This window comes from Rana temporaria, chromosome 3, assembly GCF_905171775.1.
Source record: "Rana temporaria chromosome 3, aRanTem1.1, whole genome shotgun sequence".
Lineage (NCBI taxonomy): Eukaryota > Metazoa > Chordata > Amphibia > Anura > Ranidae > Rana > Rana temporaria.
In genome coordinates, this window is record NC_053491.1 from 458,398,382 (window position 1) to 458,419,972 (window position 21,591).

General features: G+C 46.1%; 1 protein-coding gene across 3 annotated transcripts in view; it reads right to left on the reverse strand.

Annotated features, from left to right (window-relative positions):
• Positions 1-21,591, reverse strand: part of TAF6 (TATA-box binding protein associated factor 6) — an 82,968-nt gene that overhangs the window by 39,777 nt on the left and 21,600 nt on the right. The gene's annotated exons all lie outside the window — the stretch shown is intronic.

Genomic DNA, 21,591 nt, shown 5'->3' on the forward strand with positions numbered 1-21,591 from the left:
GCTGCAATATAAGCCCTAACCCAAAAATAAACCCTAGTTCAAGTCATCGTAAAAACGTAATCCGTTTTGTAAAAAGATTATATAATGTGCAGTGTGTCTCCTTTTTGTAACTTTGTTTTGGAAAATTCAAGCTGGGCGCTCACGTGACCGGCTGGAGATCTTCTCCTCTCCAACGTCAGTGGTCCCTTCCTCTGCAGTGCTTAGAGTGGAGAAGAGCTACGGCGGGTCACTGTGCTGGCTATCATTCTTTAAAGGATCAGGATATATTTTTTTTCTTTTTGGGGTTACAACCACTCTAAGATCGTCATAATGACATGACTGTATTTGAATAAATGTAGATTATTGTACATAACGTAAAGAAATAAGACATCCCCTGAAAATAAGCCCTAGTGTGATTTTTGTAGCCAAAATTAATATAAGACCCGGTCCTATTTTCGGGGAAACACGGTATATACTCGCCACTCCAGCTGGTAACGAGTCCGAACATCTCCGTCTTCCAGTGCTGCAGCCGCTGAAAATGTCTAATGCCTGTGTCTGCACTGCACTCAATGTCTCCTTCTGCCGGGCCCCTACTGAGTCCCCCTCATCACAGAGCCCCCATAACACATCCCCCCCCATAACAGAGTCTTCCAATCACCGCCCCCCCCCCCCAGTTACATAAGAACCATATCTTTAACTCCAGCAGCAGGGCAGAAGATGGGAGGTGAAGGCCCAGCAAGCACCTTCTCCTGAATCGGAGTCATGCATTGCCATCACCAAACGATTACAAGAAAGGAGAGGAATTGGGACTTTAAATGAGGCCCGCCATATCAAATAGAATGAGAATAAGTACCATATTTATCGGCGTATACCACGCACTTAGGGGGAAAATCACAGGTGCGTGCTATACGCCGATAGCATACCTCGGAGGGGAACGAGCGCCCGCCGGAAATAACCGAGCCGCTCGGCTGTCACGTCACACACGCACAGTCCCGCCTCCGCCACCAGCATTGGACCAGTGTTCTGTCTGTCACAGGAGATGGTCCAATGCCGATGGCAGAGGCGGGACTGTGCGTGTGTGACGTAACAGCCGAGTGGAGATGACGGCTCGGTGATTTCTGGCGGTGATTTCCAGTGGGCGCTCGTCCCCCTCCTTCCCCTCCGAGGTATGCCATAGGTACGCGCTACAGTCTCGGCCAGCGCTGCCCGCGTTTAAGGGTTTCCTCACCCTCCCCTTCACCACAGACTGCTGAACATTTAGGTATAGAAGCCCCAAGCCGCGCTACAGTCCCGGTCAGCGCTGCCTGCGTCTAAGAGTTCCAGCTCCCTCCCTTCCACCATCGAGTGCTGACAGCTAGAAGCCCTAAGGGACTCTGTATCTCCTTGAACATAGGAGCTGCTCTCCGAGTTGCTTGCTGTACATTGCTGCTTATCTTATTTTTACATTTTAACTGCATTTACTATTTGGACTAAAAAAAAATAGTTTTTCCAGAAAATTCCCTCTTAAAATTGGGGCGCGCGTTATACGCCGATAAATAAGGTACATACGTGTGTATATAAAAATTAGTTTATTATTATAGTCTAAAATTTTAACTCTTAAAAGGACATTGTATCAAATAATTTGTTAGTCACATGATTTACACTTAACCACTTCCAGACCTTAGGTGTTTTTCAGATTCGGTGTTTGCAAGACTAAAACAGTTTTTTCTGCTAGAAAATTACTTAAAACCCCCAAACATTATATATATTTTTTTCTAACACCCTAGAGAATAAAATAGTGGTCATTCCAATACTTTTTGTCACACTATATTTGCGCAGCGGTCTTACAAGCGCACTTTTTTTGGGAAAAAAATCACTTTTTTGAATTAAAAAATAAGACAACAATAATTTTTGCCCAATTTTTTTATATATTGTGAAAGATAATGTTACGCCGAGTAAAATGATACCCAACATGACACGCTTAAAAATTGCGCCCGCTCGTGGCATGGCGTCAAACTTTTACCCTTAAAAATCTTGATAGGCGACGTTTAAAAAATTCTACAGGTTGCATTTTTTGAGCTACAGAGGAGGTCTAGGGCTAGAATTATTGCTCTCGCTCTAACGATCGCGGCGATACCTCACTTGTGTGGTTTGAACACCGTTTTCATATGCGGGCGCTACTCGCGTATGCGTTCGCTTTTGCGCACGAGCTCGTCGGGACGGGGCGTTTTTAAAAAAAAAAATTAAACTGTCATTTTTTTAAATGACAGAAAAAAAAAATGTTGCTTTAAGACGCTGGGCGGGACTGACGTTTTGACGTCACTTCCGCCCAGCGGAACTATGGGGACGGGCGAAGGAGATTTTTCCTTCAGTCTCGTCCCCAGTCACTTGCCGAACGGCCCCGATCGCCTCCGCCGATACCGACGGCTACGGTAAGCGGCGGAAGGCGCGGGAGAGCGGCGGGCCCCTCTCCCGCTACCGATAACGGCGATCTCGCGCCGGAGACCGCCGTTATCGTTTACAGGACCGTCGGCACTAAAGATGCATACCTCGGTTGTGGCAGCAACTGCTGCCGTTACCGAGATATACATCTTTAAAAACAGGACGTCTTTTTGACATGAGGCGGTGGGCAAGTGGTTAATAGTGCCCTTAAAAAAGAGGAGAAAAGTAATTTTACCAAAAATTGGTGACAGGTATATATTTTATGTATCCATTCTACTATTTATGTCCATCATGTCAACTCATTAATTGTATTTTATGCTATGAGCAATATAGTTTAGGTGTAAGTCAGGCAGGGGGTCTTCCCGCCTCAACCCCGGTGGAGACACCGTACCCGAGGTCCCCCCCACAAGTTCCCGTGCCGAGGTTGGGCCCAGCCTTGGGACAGAGCTGCAAGTCACCGACCTGTCACCAATTTTTGGGAAAAATTACTTTTCTCCCCCTTTTTAAGGGCACTATTAATAATTGATATTTATTTACAGTATAATCCCATACCACACACCACACTCCTTTTTTTTTAGATTAATTTCTTTTTATTTGATTTTAAGATTACTTATACATCAGACAATTATTTTAACAGGTAACCATCTAGCATTATACAACCAGAAAAAAGAAACAGAAGACAACATACTATAATCAGTGCTAAACATATTCTTAGCCTGTATAATCAGATGTACCTGATATCTTCTAAGTCTTGTAACCCTGTATCCAATCACCCCCCCCTCCCCCCAACTACCTAAGGGAGCGTATTACCCCATTTGTTAATCCACTAAGCGGACAGACGAGCACAGAAGAGAAGGGGAGTCCGTCCTCTACCCTTTTCTCTTGTGACTATACTTGTGATCACATGCCCTATATCGCCAATCCCCATTAGAGCACCCATCAGCCATACTCCCACCACACTAGGTGACAGCCACTTCCAACGGGAGAGGAAGGAGGGGGGGGGGGTGGGAAAGGGGGGGGGGGGCACGTTACCCTGGAGTCCCTTCCTCAAGTGCCATCCTCATATGTTCCACACCGCCCTCTGCCACGGCCCCCATATGCTAGTGAATTTCCCATAGTTTCCCTGTCTAGTAAAATATACTCTCTCATTTGAAATTGTTAGATTCATAGTCGCTAACCAGTTATCTACCGACGGGGGCGTCTGCGCCTGCCATTTTTGGGCTATCGTTTTTCGTGCCTGGAAAAGGCACCTCAATATAGCTTCCAAACTGCCCTGAGGTGCCCTTATATCTTCTATACACCCCAGTAGGCAAGTCCTGGCCACTGGATTGAGGGATGTTCCAAATACCTTGTTTATCCTCTCTATTATTTCTACCCAATAATCATAGAGTTTGGGGCACTTCCAGACCATGTGAATTAGGTCCCCTTTATCTTTGCATCTCGGGCATTCGTTATTCTGTCTCCACCCCAGTTTAAACATTTTATGCGGAGTATGATATACCCTATGCAGTAAAAACAAATGGGACAATCTTTGCGCTGGGGCGATTGAAACAACGGCGCATTGATGCAAAATTCTCTCCCACTGTTCAGGTGGTATTGTTCCCAGGTCTCTTTCCCATGCTTCTTTACTCTTGGCCGGGCCCGCTCTGCTTATCGCACTAGCACTCAAGCTGTTATATGTTACTGTTATTAAGCCCTTGGCCGTACTTGCCCTGATTACTTTGAGAAGGACGGGAATCTGGGTCCATACCATTGTTTTAGAACTGAATTGTACTTGAATAGCATGGCGGACCTGCAGATATTTGTAGAATGTTTTGTTGGGAATATTAAATTCTCTTGTTAAATCTGAGAATGATTTTAGGGTATTGCCCTCAAACAGATGCTTTAAGCGAGTTATACCTTGACTCTTCCATTCTCTCGATTCTTCTATGCTTGTTATTTCCTGTAAATTATTGTTATTCCATAGGGGGGAGAATTCTGTTTGACCACTATATCCCAATAAGGTCTTTATTGTGTGCCATACTTTAATAGCCAATTTTATAGTTGGAAATTTATGGGGAAAGTAATCTGCCTCTAGGGCTTCCACCAACAATTTATGGGGATTACCCGTTAACATCAAGCGGCTAATAAAGCCGTCTCCCTCAAAGGTTCCACACCCTACCAAATGTTGCAGTTGTGACGCAATAAAATATAACTTTGGGTGTGGAACCGCCATACCCCCTTCTTTTACTGGCAGCTGGAGTGTTTGCAAACTTATCCTGGCTTGGCCCCCCCTCCATATGAGTTCTCTAAATAGTGATTCTATTTTCTTGAACCATTTATATCCCAGCCATAAAGGTGCGTTATGGAGCAGGTATATTAATTGTGGTTGCCATATCATTTTGATTAAGTTGCATCGTCCTGCTACAGACAGGGGAAGTCTTTTCCAAATATCGCATTTATTTTTCCACTTTAGTAACAGTGGATCAAGATTTAAACTGGCGTATAAGGTAATATCTTTCGCTATCCAAATGCCTAGGTATTTAAATTTTGTGACCACGCTTAATTGAGAAGCACTTGGCAGGAGCTGGAGATCAGCTGGATCCAGTGGTAAAAGGGCAGATTTTTCCCAGTTAATTGTCAAACCTGAGAAGTGACCGAAGTCATTTACCAGTTGTATCACTTTGTCTAGAGTGGTTTCAACATCCCCCAGAAAGAACAAGATGTCATCTGCAAATAATGCAATCTTGTCTTCCCCTTGGTGTCTTCTGAACCCCATTATGTCCGACCTCGCCCTGGCCATTATTGCAAGTGGTTCCATGGCGAGGGTGAACAGAAGGGGGGACAGAGGACACCCCTGTCTCGTCCCTCGCTCCAATTGAAAAAATTCCGATGTCTCATTATTAATTTTAATTTTAGCTTTTGGCTCGCTATATAGTAATTTAATCCATCTGACAAAGCAAGGCCCGAAGCCGAATTTCTCTAATACTTCCCATAAATATCTCCATTCAAGGCTATCAAATGCCTTAGCGGCATCAAGAGATAACACTGCTCTGGGCCTCTCGTTATCAGTTGGTATTTCTATATTTTAAAAAGTTCTTCTTATATTAATAGTTGTTGCCCTGTCTGGTATAAACCCTGACTGATCTGGGTGAATAAGTTTACTAATGCATCTATTTAAGCGAGTTGCTAAAATTTTGGCTAAGATCTTAACATCGGTAGGTAACAAAGAAATTGGGCGATAAGATGAGGGGAACAATTTTTCTTTCCCCTCTTTGTGAATCACTATGATGGTTGCTTCCAGCATTGAATGGGGAAGAGTGCCTCCACTCTCAGCCCCCTCCAGAGCCTTCAACAACTCTGGTAGCAAAATCTCGCCAAATTTCTTATACACCTCGATAGGTAGTCCATCCGGGCCAGGGGATTTCTGGTTTGACATTGAAGTTACGGCTTGCTGAATTTCGTTTAACGTGATTGGTGCATCCAAGGCCTGTCTGTCCTCGTCTAGCAGGGTAGGGACTATTATTTCCTGAAAAAATGATTCCATAGCTCCACTCTCAGCCCCCCCTTTAGATTTGTACAATTCTTTGTAATATTCACAAAATGTTTGTAAGATCACCTGGCCATCCATGGATATTTCTCCCCCTATTGTCTTTATTGCTGGGATATTTGACGGAGGGGAGTTAGTCCTACTTAGAAGGGATAGCATCCGCCCTACCTTCTCTCCCTCTCCAAACTGGCGCTGTCTTTGTAGAGTCCGCTTGTTCTCCGCACACCTCAAAGTAGCTGTTTTATATTCTAGCTGTTTTGTCAACCATGTTTCCCGCATGGCTGGGGTGGGTTGCTCAATAAACCTTACTTCAGCTTGAGTGGTTTCACGGGCCAACTTGCCCTCCTGCTCTCTCCCTTCCCTTTTCACCCTGGCTACCTGCTGAATTAGTAAGCCGCGCAAAAAAGCTTTCAGAGAGTCCCACACTATTCCCACACCACACTCCACATGAGTGGCTGTAATGCCATGAAACGCGTCAAGTGCTATTTGATACCAACATATATCTGGTTCCATTATGTGTATATGGATATATATATTTTTATGAATCCATTCTACTACTTATGTCTATCATGTCAACTCATTAATTGTATTGTATGCTATGAGCGGTATAGTTTAAAGGGGTTGTAAAGGTAAAAAAAAAAAAAAAATATGCTAAATAGCTTCCTTTACCTTAGTGCAGTCCTCCTTCACTTACCTCATCCTTCCATTTTGCTTTTAAATGTCCTTATTTCTTCTGAGAAATCCTCACTTCCTGTTCTTCTGTCTGTAACTCCACACAGTAATGCAAGGCTTTCTTCCTGGTGTGGAGAAAGCCTCTTGAGGGGGGAGGGGGCTAGCAGGCAAGTCAGGACACTCTCTGCTTTGCAGATAGAGAAAGGAGCTGTGTGTTAGTGGGCGTCCTGACCATCCTGCTCGCCCCCTCCCCCCTCCCCCCTCAAGAGGCTTTCTCCACACCAGGAAGAAAGCCTCGCATTACGGTGGTGAGTTACAGACAGAAGAACAGGAAATTAGCATTTCTCAGAAGAAATAAAGACATTTAAAAGCAAAATGGAAGCATGAGGTAAGGCACTAAGGTAAAGGAAGCTATTTAGGGAAAAACATTTTTTCCTTTACAACCCCTTTAAGTCAATATAATTTCCAGTACCCTATCGGAAGTCAATATAATTTCCAGTATCCCTCCATTGGACTACAGGAGAGTCAGGACGCTCTCTACATTGTATATAGAGAAAGGAGCTGTGTGTTAGTAGGTGTCCTGACTCTCCTGTAGTCCAAGGGAGGGGCGAGCACGACACTCCACACCAGGGAGAAAGCCTTGCATTACTGTGTGGAGTTACAGACAGAAGAACAGAAAGTGAGGATTTCTCAGAAGAAATAAGGACATTTAAATGCAAAATCGAAGGATGAGGTAAGTCAGAGGTTGACAAATTTGCTTGGAATCTAGGAGCCAGCTAAAAAAGTTAGGAGCCAGAAAACGCGCCCGTCCCGACGAGCTTGCGCGCAGAAGCGAACACATACGTGAGCAGCGCCCACATATGTAAACGGTGTTCAAACCACACATGTGAGGTATCACCGCGATTGGTAGAGCGAGAGCAATAATTCTAGCTCTAGACCTCCTCTGTAACTCAAAACATGCAACCTGTCGATTTTTTTAAACGTCGCCTATGAAGATTTTAAAGGGTAAAAGTTTGTCGCCATTCCACGAGCGGACGCAATTTTGAAGCGTGACATGTTGGGTATGAATTTACTCGGCGTAACATTATCTTTCATAATATTAAAAAAAATGGGGATAACTTTACTGTTGTCTTATTTTTTTAATTAAAAAAAAAAGTGTAATTTTTTCCCAAAAAAGTGAGCTTGTAAGACCGCTGCGCAAATACGGCATGAAAGAAAGTATTGCAACGATCGCCATTTTATTCTCTAGGGTGTTAGGATAAAAAATATATATAATGTTTGGGGGTTCTAATTAGAGGGAAGAAGATGGCAGTGAAAATAGTGAAAAATTACATTAGAATTGCTGTTTAACTTGTAATACCAACGGCCACCACCAGATGGCGCCAGCTCACAAAAAAAAAAAAAAAAAACATTTTTTTTTGCCCCCCCCTTCCAAGCCAAGTCGCCAGGAGCCTATTTCTAGTCGCCATGGCGACCTGGCGCCTGGGATTTGTCGAGCCCTGAGGAATGGAGGGTATATGTGTATATAGGGGATGGAGGAATGGGGGTATATGTGTATATAGAGGGTGGAGGAATGGAGGGTATATGTGTATATAGGGGATGGAGGAATGGAGGGTATATGTGTATATAGGGGATGGAGGAATGGAGGGTATATGTGTATATAGGGGATGGACAAAGTCACATGACTGACCGAGGTCACCAACTGACAAAGTCACATGACTGACCGAGGTCACCATGTATTTAAGTCACATGCCTGACCGAGGTCACCAACTGACAAAGTCACATGCCTGACCGAGGTCACCAACTGACAAAGTCACATGACTGAGGTCACTATGTATGGAAGTCACAAGGAGAATCGGAGGCTGACTGTTCAATAACTGGAAAAAGCAACAATAATGTGCAAAATACACATTATTGTCAGAAAATAAAGTTTTAGCAAAGTGACAGATATACAGAATGAATGGAAAATATTGATATAGAAGAATGGAGGGTATATGTGTATATAGAGGGTGGAGGAATGGAGGGTATATGTGTATATAGGGAATGGAGGGTATATGTGTATATAGGGGATGGAGGAATGGAGGGTATATGTGTATATAGGGGATGGAGGAATGGAGGGTATGTGTGTATATAGAGGGTGGAGGAGTGGAGGGTATATGTGTATATAGGGGATGGACAAAGTCACATGCCGAACCGAGGTCACCAACTGACAAAGTCACATGACTGACCGAGGTCACCAACTGACAAAGTCACATGCCTGACCGAGGTCACCAACTGACAAAGTCACATGCCTGACCGAGGTCACCATGTATTTAAGTCACATGCCTGACCGAGGTCACCATGTATTTAAGTCACATGCCTGACCGAGGTCACCATGTATTTAAGTCACATGCCTGATCGAGGTCACCATGTATTTAAGTCACATGCCTGACCGAGGTCACCAACTGACAAAGTCAAATGACTGACCGAGGTCACCAACTGACAAAGTCAAATGACTGACCGAGGTCACCAACTGACAAAGTCAAATGACTGACCGAGGTCACCAACTGACAGTCACATGACTGACCGAGGTCACCAACTGACAAAGTCACATGACTGACCGAGGTCACCAACTGACAAAGTCACATGACTGACCGAGGTCACCAACTGACAAAGTCACATGACTGACCGAGGTCACCAACTGACAAAGTCACATGACTGACCGAGGTCACCAACTGACAAAGTCACATGACTGACCGAGGTCACCAACTGACAAAGTCACATGCCGAACCGAGGTCACCAACTGACAAAGTCACATGCCGAACCGAGGTCACAAACTGACAAAGTCACATGACTGACTAAGGTCACCAACTGACAAAGTCAAATGACTGACCGAGGTCACCAACTGACAAAGTCACATGACTGACCGAGGTCACCAACTGACAAAGTCACATGACTGACCGAGGTCACCAACTGACAAAGTCACATGCCTGACCGAGGTCACCATGTATTTAAGTCACATGCCTGACCGAGGTCACCATGTATTTAAGTCACATGCCTGACCGGGGTCACCATGTATTTAAGTCACATGCCTGACCGAGGTCACCAACTGACAAAGTCACATGCCTGACCGAGGTCACCAACTGACAAAGTCACATGCCTGACCGAGGTCACCAACTGACAAAGTCACATGACTGACCGAGGTCACCAACTGACAAAGTCACATGACTGACCGAGGTCACCATGTATGGAAGTCACATGCCTGACCGAGGTCACCAACTGACAAAGTCACATGACTGACCGAGGTCACCAACTGACAAAGTCACATGACTGACCGAGGTCATCAACTGACAAAGTCACATGACTGACCGAGGTCACCAACTGACAAAGTCACATGACTGACAGAGGTCACCAACTGACAAAGTCACATGACTGACCGAGGTCACCAACTGACAAAGTCACATGACTGACCGAGGTCACCAACTGACAAAGTCACATGCCTGACCGAGGTCACCATGTATGGAAGTCACATGCCTGACCGAGGTCACCAACTGACAAAGTCACATGACTGACCGAGGTCACCAACTGACAGTCACATGCCTGACCGAGGTCACCATGTATTTAAGTCACATGCCTGACCGAGGTCACCATGTATTTAAGTCACATGCCTGACCGAGGTCACCATGTATTTAAGTCACATGCCTGACCGAGGTCACCAACTGACAAAGTCACATGCCTGACCGAGGTCACCAACTGAAAGTCACATGCCTGACCGAGGTCACCACGTATGGAAGTCACATGACTGACCGAGGTCACCAACTGACAAAGTCACATGACTGACCGAGGTCACCAACTGACAAAGTCACATGACTGACCGAGGTCACCAACTGACAAAGTCACATGACTGACCGAGGTCACCAACTGACAAAGTCACATGACTGACTGAGGTCACTATGTATGGAAGTCACAAGGAGAATCGGAGGCTGACTGTTCAATAACTGGAAAAAGCAACAATAATGTGCAAAATACACATTATTGTCAGAAAATAAAGTTTTAGCAAAGTGACAGATATACAGAATGAATGGAAAATATTGATATAGAAGAATGGAGGGTATATGTGTATATAGAGGATGGAGAGTACAGTGTATATAGGGGATGGAGGAATGGAGGGTATATGTGTATATAGAGGGTGGAGGAATGGAGGGTATGTGTGTATATAGAGGGTGGAGGAATGGAGGGTATATGTGTATATAGGGGATGGACAAAGTCACATGACTGACCGAGGTCAACAACTTACAAAAACACATGCCGAACCGAGGTCACCAACTGACAAAGTCACATGACTGACCGAGGTCACCAACTGACAAAGTCACATGACTGACCGAGGTCACCAACTGACAGTCACATGACTGACCGAGGTCACCAACTGACAAAGTCACATGCCGAACCGAGGTCACCAACTGACAAAGTCACATGACTGACCGAGGTCACCAACTGACAAAGTCACATGACTGACCGAGGTCACCAACTGACAAAGTCACATGACTGACCGAGGTCACCAACTGACAAAGTCAAATGACTGACCGAGGTCACCAACTGACAAAGTCACATGACTGACCGAGGTCACCAACTGACAAAGTCACATGACTGACCGAGGTCACCAACTGACAAAGTCACATGACTGACCGAGGTCACCAACTGACAAAGTCACATGACTGACCGAGGTCACCAACTGACAAAGTCACATGACTGACCGAGGTCACCAACTGACAGTCACATGACTGACCGAGGTCACCAACTGACAAAGTCACATGACTGACCGAGGTCACCAACTGACAAAGTCACATGACTGACCGAGGTCACCAACTGACAAAGTCACATGCCGAACCGAGGTCACCAACTGACAAAGTCACATGACTGACTAAGGTCACCAACTGACAAAGTCAAATGACTGACCGAGGTCACCAACTGACAAAGTCACATGACTGACCGAGGTCACCAACTGACAAAGTCACATGACTGACCGAGGTCACCAACTGACAAAGTCACATGACTGACCGAGGTCACCAACTGACAAAGTCACATGACTGACCGAGGTCACCATGTATGGAAGTCACAAGGAGAATCGGAGGCTGACTGTTCAATAACTGGAAAAAGCAACAATAATGTGCAAAATACAAATTATTGTCAGAAAATAAAGTTTTAGCAAAGTGACAGATATACAGAATGAATGGAAAATATTGATATAGAAGAATGGAGGGTATATGTGTATATAGAGGATGGAGAGTACAGTGTATATAGGGGATGGAGGAATGGAGGGTATATGTGTATATAGAGGGTGGAGGAATGGAGGGTATGTGTGTATATAGAGGGTGGAGGAATGGAGGGTATATGTGTATATAGGGGATGGACAAAGTCACATGCCGAACCGAGGTCACCAACTGACAAAGTCACATGACTGACCGAGGTCACCAACTGACAAAGTCACATGCCTGACCGAGGTCACCATGTATTTAAGTCACATGCCTGACCGAGGTCACCATGTATTTAAGTCACATGCCTGACCGGGGTCACCATGTATTTAAGTCACATGCCTGACCGAGGTCACCAACTGACAAAGTCACATGCCTGACCGAGGTCACCAACTGACAAAGTCACATGCCTGACCGAGGTCACCAACTGACAGTCACATGCCTGACCGAGGTCACCAACTGACAAAGTCACATGACTGACCGAGGTCACCAACTGACAAAGTCACATGACTGACCGAGGTCACCAACTGACAAAGTCACATGACTGACCGAGGTCACCAACTGACAAAGTCACATGACTGACCGAGGTCACCAACTGACAAAGTCACATGACTGACCGAGGTCACCAACTGACAAAGTCACATGACTGACCGAGGTCACCATGTATGGAAGTCACATGCCTGACCGAGGTCACCAACTGACAAAGTCACATGACTGACCGAGGTCACCAACTGACAAAGTCACATGACTGACCGAGGTCACCAACTGACAGTCACATGACTGACCGAGGTCACCAACTGACAAAGTCACATGACTGACCGAGGTCACCAACTGACAAAGTCACATGACTGACCGAGGTCACCAACTGACAAAGTCACATGCCTGACCGAGGTCACCAACTGACAAAGTCACATGCCTGACCGAGGTCACCATGTATGGAAGTCACATGCCTGACCGAGGTCACCAACTGACAGTCACATGCCTGACCGAGGTCACCATGTATTTAAGTCACATGCCTGACCGAGGTCACCATGTATTTAAGTCACATGCCTGACCGAGGTCACCAACTGACAAAGTCACATGCCTGACCGAGGTCACCAACTGAAAGTCACATGACTGACCGAGGTCACCACGTATGGAAGTCACATGCCTGACCGAGGTCACCAACTGACAAAGTCAAATGACTGACCGAGGTCACCAACTGACAAAGTCACATGACTGACCGAGGTCACCAACTGACAAAGTCACATGACTGACCGAGGTCACCAACTGACAGTCACATGACTGACCGAGGTCACCAACTGACAAAGTCACATGACTGACTGAGGTCACTATGTATGGAAGTCACAAGGAGAATCGGAGGCTGACTGTTCAATAACTGGAAAAAGCAACAATAATGTGCAAAATACACATTATTGTCAGAAAATAAAGTTTTAGCAAAGTGACAGATATACAGAATGAATGGAAAATATTGATATAGAAGAATGGAGGGTATATGTGTATATAGAGGATGGAGAGTACAGTGTATATAGGGGATGGAGGAATGGAGGGTATATGTGTATATAGAGGGTGGAGGAATGGAGGGTATGTGTGTATATAGAGGGTGGAGGAATGGAGGGTATATGTGTATATAGGGGATGGACAAAGTCACATGACTGACCGAGGTCAACAACTTACAAAAACACATGCCGAACCGAGGTCACCAACTGACAAAGTCACATGACTGACCGAGGTCACCAACTGACAAAGTCACATGCCGAACCGAGGTCACCAACTGACAAAGTCACATGCCGAACCGAGGTCACCAACTGACAAAGTCACATGCCGAACCGAGGTCACCAACTGACAAAGTCACATGCCTGACCGAGGTCACCAACTGACAAAGTCACATGCCGAACCGAGGTCACCAACTGACAAAGTCACATGCCGAACCGAGGTCACCAACTGACAAAGTCACATGCCGAACCGAGGTCACCAACTGACAAAGTCACATGCCTGACCGAGGTCACCAACTGACAAAGTCACATGCCTGACCGAGGTCACCAACTGACAAAGTCACATGCCTGACCGAGGTCACCAACTGACAAAGTCACATGACTGACCAAGGTCACCAACTGACAAAGTCACATGCCGGACCGAGGTCACCAACTGACAAAGTCACATGCCGGACCGAGGTCACCAACTGACAAAGTCACATGCCTGACCGAGGTCACCAACTGACAAAGTCACATGCCTGACCGAGGTCACCAACTGACAAAGTCACATGCCTGACCGAGGTCACCAACTGACAAAGTCACATGCCTGACCGAGGTCACCAACTGACAAAGTCACATGACTGACCGAGGTCACCAACTGACAAAGTCACATGACTGACCGAGGTCACCAACTGACAAAGTCACATGCCTGACCGAGGTCACCAACTGACAAAGTCACATGCCTGACCGAGGTCACCGTGTATTTAAGTCACATGCCTGACCGAGGTCACCAACTGACAAAGTCACATGACTGACCGAGGTCACCATGTATGGAAGTCACATGCCTGACCGAGGTCACCAACTGACAAAGTCACATGACTGACCGAGGTCATTAACTGACAGTCACATGACTGACCGAGGTCACCAACTGACAAAGTCACATGACTGACTGAGGTCATTAACTGACAGTCACATGACTGACCGAGGTCACCAACTGACAAAGTCACATGACTGACTGAGGTCACTATGTATGGAAGTCACAAGGAGAATCGGAGGCTGACTGTTCAATAACTGGAAAAAGCAACAATAATGTGCAAAATACACATTATTGTCAGAAAATAAAGTTTTAGCAAAGTGACAGATATACAGAATGAATGGAAAATATTGATATAGAAGAATGGAGTGTATATGTGTATATAGAGGATGGAGAGTACAGTGTATATAGGGGATGGAGGAATGGAGGGTATATGTGTATATAGAGGGTGGAGGAATGGAGCGTATGTGTGTATATAGAGGGTGGAGGAATGGAGGGTATATGTGTATATAGGGGATGGACAAAGTCACATGACTGACCGAGGTCACCAACTGACAAAGTCACATGCCTGACCGAGGTCACCATGTATTTAAGTCACATGCCTGACCGAGGTCACCATGTATTTAAGTCACATGCCTGACCGAGGTCACCATGTATTTAAGTCACATGCCTGACCGAGGTCACCATGTATTTAAGTCACATGCCTGACCGAGGTCACCATGTATTTAAGTCACATGCCTGACCGAGGTCACCATGTATTTAAGTCACATGCCTGACCGAGGTCACCAACTGACAAAGTCACATGCCTGACCGAGGTCACCAACTGACAAAGTCACATGCCTGACCGAGGTCACCAACTGACAAAGTCACATGACTGACCGAGGTCACCAACTGACAAAGTCACATGATTGACCGAGGTCACCAACTGACAAAGTCACATGACTGACCGAGGTCACCAACTGACAAAGTCACATGACTGACCGAGGTCACCAACTGACAAAGTCACATGACTGACCGAGGTCACCAACTGACAAAGTCACATGACTGACCGAGGTCACCAACTGACAAAGTCACATGACTGACCGAGGTCACCAACTGACAAAGTCACATGACTGACCGAGGTCACTATGTATGGAAGTCACAAGGAGAATCGGAGGCTGACTGTTCAATAACTGGAAAAAGCAACAATAATGTGCAAAATACACATTATTGTCAGAAAATAAAGTTTTAGCAAAGTGACAGATATACAGAATGAATGGAAAATATTGATATAGAAGAATGGAGGGTATATGTGTATATAGAGGATGGAGAGTACAGTGTATATAGAGGGTGGAGGAATGGAGGGTATGTGTGTGTATATAGAGGGTGGAGGAATGGAGGGTATGTGTGTATATAGGGGATGGACAAAGTCACATGACTGACCAAGGTCACCAACTGACAAAGTCACATGCCGAACCGAGGTCACCAACTGACAAAGTCACATGCCGAACCGAGGTCACCAACTGACAAAGTCACATGCCTGACCGAGGTCACCAACTGACAAAGTCACATGCCTGACCGAGGTCACCAACTGACAAAGTCACATGCCTGACCGAGGTCACCAACTGACAAAGTCACATGCCTGACCGAGGTCACCAACTGACAAAGTCACATGCCTGACCGAGGTCACCAACTGACAAAGTCACATGACTGACCGAGGTCACCATGTATGGAAGTCACATGCCTGACCGAGGTCACCAACTGACAAAGTCACATGCCGAACCGAGGTCACCAACTGACAAAGTCACATGACTGACCGAGGTCACCAACTGATAAAGTCACATGACTGACCGAGGTCACCAACTGATAAAGTCACATGACTGACCGAGGTCACCAACTGACAAAGTCAAATGACTGACCGAGGTCACCAACTGACAAAGTCACATGACTGACCGAGGTCACCAACTGACAAAGTCAGATGACTGACCGAGGTCACCAACTGACAAAGTCACATGACTGACCGAGGTCACCAACTGACAAAGTCACATGCCTGACCGAGGTCACCAACTGACAAAGTCACATGACTGACCGAGGTCACCATGTATTTAAGTCACATGCCTGACCGAGGTCACCATGTATTTAAGTCACATGCCTGACCGAGGTCACCATGTATTTAAGTCACATGCCTGACCGAGGTCACCAACTGACAAAGTCACATGACTGACCGAGGTCACCATGTATGGAAGTCACATGCCTGACCGAGGTCACCAACTGACAAAGTCACATGACTGACCGAGGTCACCATGTATGGAAGTCACATGCCTGACCGAGGTCACCAACTGACAAAGTCACATGACTGACCGAGGTCACCAACTGACAAAGTCAAATGACTGACCGAGGTCACCAACTGACAAAGTCAAATGACTGACCGAGGTCACCAACTGACAGTCACATGACTGACCGAGGTCATTAACTGACAGTCACATGACTGACCGAGGTCATTAACTGACAGTCACATGACTGACCGAGGTCACCAACTGACAAAGTCACATGACTGACTGAGGTCACTATGTATGGAAGTCACAAGGAGAATCGGAGGCTGACTGTTCAATAACTGGAAAAAGCGACAATAATGTGCAAAATACACATTATTGTCAGAAAATAAAGTTTTAGCAAAGTGACAGATATACAGAATGAATGGAAAATATTGATATAGAAGAATGGAGTGTATATGTGTATATAGAGGATGGAGAGTACAGTGTATATAGGGGATGGAGGAATGGAGGGTATATGTGTATATAGAGGGTGGAGGAATGGAGGGTATGTGTGTATATAGAGGGTGGAGGAATGGAGGGTATATGTGTATATAGGGGATGGACAAAGTCACATGACTGACCGAGGTCACCAACTGACAAAGTCACATGACTGACCGAGGTCACCAACTGACAAAGTCACATGCCTGACCGAGGTCACCAACTGACAAAGTCACATGCCTGACCGAGGTCACCAACTGACAAAGTCACATGACTGACCGAGGTCACCAACTGACAAAGTCACATGCCTGACCGAGGTCACCATGTATTTAAGTCACATGCCTGACCGAGGTCACCATGTATTTAAGTCACATGCCTGACCGAGGTCACCAACTGACAAAGTCACATGCCTGACCGAGGTCACCAACTGACAAAGTCACATGCCTGACCGAGGTCACCAACTGACAAAGTCACATGCCTGACCGAGGTCACCAACTGACAAAGTCACATGACTGACCGAGGTCACCAACTGACAAAGTCACATGTCTGACCGAGGTCACCATGTATTTAAGTCACATGCCTGACCGAGGTCACCATGTATTTAAGTCACATGCCTGACCGAGGTCACCAACTGACAGTCACATGCCTGACCGAGGTCACCAACTGACAAAGTCACATGCCTGACCGAGGTCACCAACTGACAGTCACATGACTGACCGAGGTCACCAACTGACAAAGTCACATGCCTGACCGAGGTCACCATGTATTTAAGTCACATGCCTGACCGAGGTCACCATGTATTTAAGTCACATGCCTGACCGAGGTCACCATGTATTTAAGTCACATGCCTGACCGAGGTCACCATGTATTTAAGTCACATGACTGACCGAGGTCACCATGTATTTAAGTCACATGCCTCACCGAGGTCACCATGTATTTAAGTCACATGCCTCACCGAGGTCACCATGTATTTAAGTCACATGCCTGACCGAGGTCACCAACTGACAAAGTCACATGCCTGACCAAGGTCACCAACTGACAAAGTCACATGCCTGACCAAGGTCACCAACTGACAAAGTCACATGACTGACCGAGGTCACCAACTGACAAAGTCACATGACTGACCGAGATCACCAACTGACAAAGTCACATGACTGACCGAGGTCACCAACTGACAAAGTCACATGACTGACCGAGGTCACCAACTGACAAAGTCACATGACTGACCAAGGTCACTATGTATGGAAGTCACAAGGAGAATCGGAGGCTGACTGTTCAATAACTGGAAAAAGCAACAATAATGTGCAAAATACACATTATTGTCAGAAAATAAAGTTTTAGCAAAGTGACAGATATACAGAATGAATGGAAAATATTGATATAGAAGAATGGAGGGTATATGTGTATATAGAGGATGGAGAGTACAGTGTATATAGGGGATGGAGGAATGGAGGGTATATGTGTATATAGAGGGTGGAGGAATGGAGGGTATGTGTGTGTATATAGAGGGTGGAGGAATGGAGGGTATGTGTGTATATAGGGGATGGACAAAGTCACATGACTGACCAAGGTCACCAACTGACAAAGTCACATGCCGAACCGAGGTCACCAACTGACAAAGTCACATGCCTGACCGAGGTCACCAACTGACAAAGTCACATGCCTGACCGAGGTCACCAACTGACAGTCACATGCCTGACCGAGGTCACCAACTGACAAAGTCACCAACTGACAAAGTCACATGCCTGACCGAGGTCACCAACTGACAAAGTCACATGACTGACCGAGGTCACCATGTATGGAAGTCACATGCCTGACCGAGGTCACCAACTGACAAAGTCACATGCCGAACCGAGGTCACCAACTGACAAAGTCACATGACTGACCGAGGTCACCAACTGATAAAGTCACATGACTGACCGAGGTCACCAACTGATAAAGTCAAATGACTGACCGAGGTCACCAACTGACAAAGTCACATGACTGACCGAGGTCACCAACTGACAAAGTCACATGACTGACCGAGGTCACCAACTGACAAAGTCACATGACTGACCGAGGTCACCAACTGACAAAGTCACATGACTGACCGAGGTCACCAACTGACAAAGTCACATGACTGACCGAGGTCACCAACTGACAAAGTCACATGACTGACCGAGGTCACCATGTATGGAAGTCACATGACTGACCGAGGTCACCAACTGACAAAGTCACATGACTGACCGAGGTCACCAACTGACAAAGTCACATGACTGACCGAGGTCACCAACTGACAAAGTCACATGACTGACCGAGGTCACCAACTGACAAAGTCACATGACTGACCGAGGTCACCAACTGACAAAGTCACATGACTGACCGAGGTCACCAACTGACAAAGTCACATGACTGACCGAGGTCACCAACTGACAAAGTCACATGCCTGACCGAGGTCACCAACTGACAAAGTCACATGCCTGACCGAGGTCACCATGTATGGAAGTCACATGCCTGACCGAGGTCACCAACTGACAGTCACATGCCTGACCGAGGTCACCATGTATTTAAGTCACATGCCTGACCGAGGTCACCATGTATTTAAGTCACATGCCTGACCGAGGTCACCAACTGACAAAGTCACATGACTGACTGAGGTCACTATGTATGGAAGTCACAAGGAGAATCGGAGGCTGACTGTTCAATAACTGGAAAAAGCAACAATAATGTGCAAAATACACATTATTGTCAGAAAATAAAGTTTTAGCAAAGTGACAGATATACAGAATGAATGGAAAATATTGATATAGAAGAATGGAGGGTATATGTGTATATAGAGGATGGAGAGTACAGTGTATATAGGGGATGGAGGAATGGAGGGTATATGTGTATATAGAGGGTGGAGGAATGGAGGGTATGTGTGTATATAGAGGGTGGAGGAATGGAGGGTATATGTGTATATAGGGGATGGACAAAGTCACATGACTGACCGAGGTCAACAACTTACAAAAACACATGCCGAACCGAGGTCACCAACTGACAAAGTCACATGACTGACCGAGGTCACCAACTGACAAAGTCACATGCCGAACCGAGGTCACCAACTGACAAAGTCACATGCCGAACCGAGGTCACCAACTGACAAAGTCACATGCCGAACCGAGGTCACCAACTGACAAAGTCACATGCCTGACCGAGGTCACCAACTGACAAAGTCACATGCCGAACCGAGGTCACCAACTGACAAAGTCACATGCCTGACCGAGGTCACCAACTGACAAAGTCACATGCCTGACCGAGGTCACCAACTGACAAAGTCACATGCCTGACCGAGGTCACCAACTGACAAAGTCACATGCCTGACCGAGGTCACCAACTGACAAAGTCACATGACTGACCGAGGTCACCAACTGACAAAGTCACATGACTGACCGAGGTCACCAACTGACAAAGTCACATGCCTGACCGAGGTCACCAACTGACAAAGTCACATGCCTGACCGAGGTCACCGTGTATTTAAGTCACATGCCTGACCGAGGTCACCAACTGACAAAGTCACATGACTGACCGAGGTCACCATGTATGGAAGTCACATGCCTGACCGAGGTCACCAACTGACAAAGTCACATGACTGACCGAGGTCATTAACTGACAGTCACATGACTGACCGAGGTCACCAACTGACAAAGTCACATGACTGACTGAGGTCATTAACTGACAGTCACATGACTGACCGAGGTCACCAACTGACAAAGTCACATGACTGACTGAGGTCACTATGTATGGAAGTCACAAGGAGAATCGGAGGCTGACTGTTCAATAACTGGAAAAAGCAACAATAATGTGCAAAATACACATTATTGTCAGAAAATAAAGTTTTAGCAAAGTGACAGATATACAGAATGAATGGAAAATATTGATATAGAAGAATGGAGTGTATATGTGTATATAGAGGATGGAGAGTACAGTGTATATAGGGGATGGAGGAATGGAGGGTATATGTGTATATAGAGGGTGGAGGAATGGAGCGTATGTGTGTATATAGAGGGTGGAGGAATGGAGGGTATATGTGTATATAGGGGATGGACAAAGTCACATGACTGACCGAGGTCACCAACTGACAAAGTCACATGCCTGACCGAGGTCACCATGTATTTAAGTCACATGCCTGACCGAGGTCACCATGTATTTAAGTCACATGCCTGACCGAGGTCACCATGTATTTAAGTCACATGCCTGACCGAGGTCACCATGTATTTAAGTCACATGCCTGACCGAGGTCACCATGTATTTAAGTCACATGCCTGACCGAGGTCACCATGTATTTAAGTCACATGCCTGACCGAGGTCACCAACTGACAAAGTCACATGCCTGACCGAGGTCACCAACTGACAAAGTCACATGCCTGACTGAGGTCACCAACTGACAAAGTCACATGACTGACCGAGGTCACCAACTGACAAAGTCACATGATTGACCGAGGTCACCAACTGACAAAGTCACATGACTGACCGAGGTCACCAACTGACAAAGTCACAT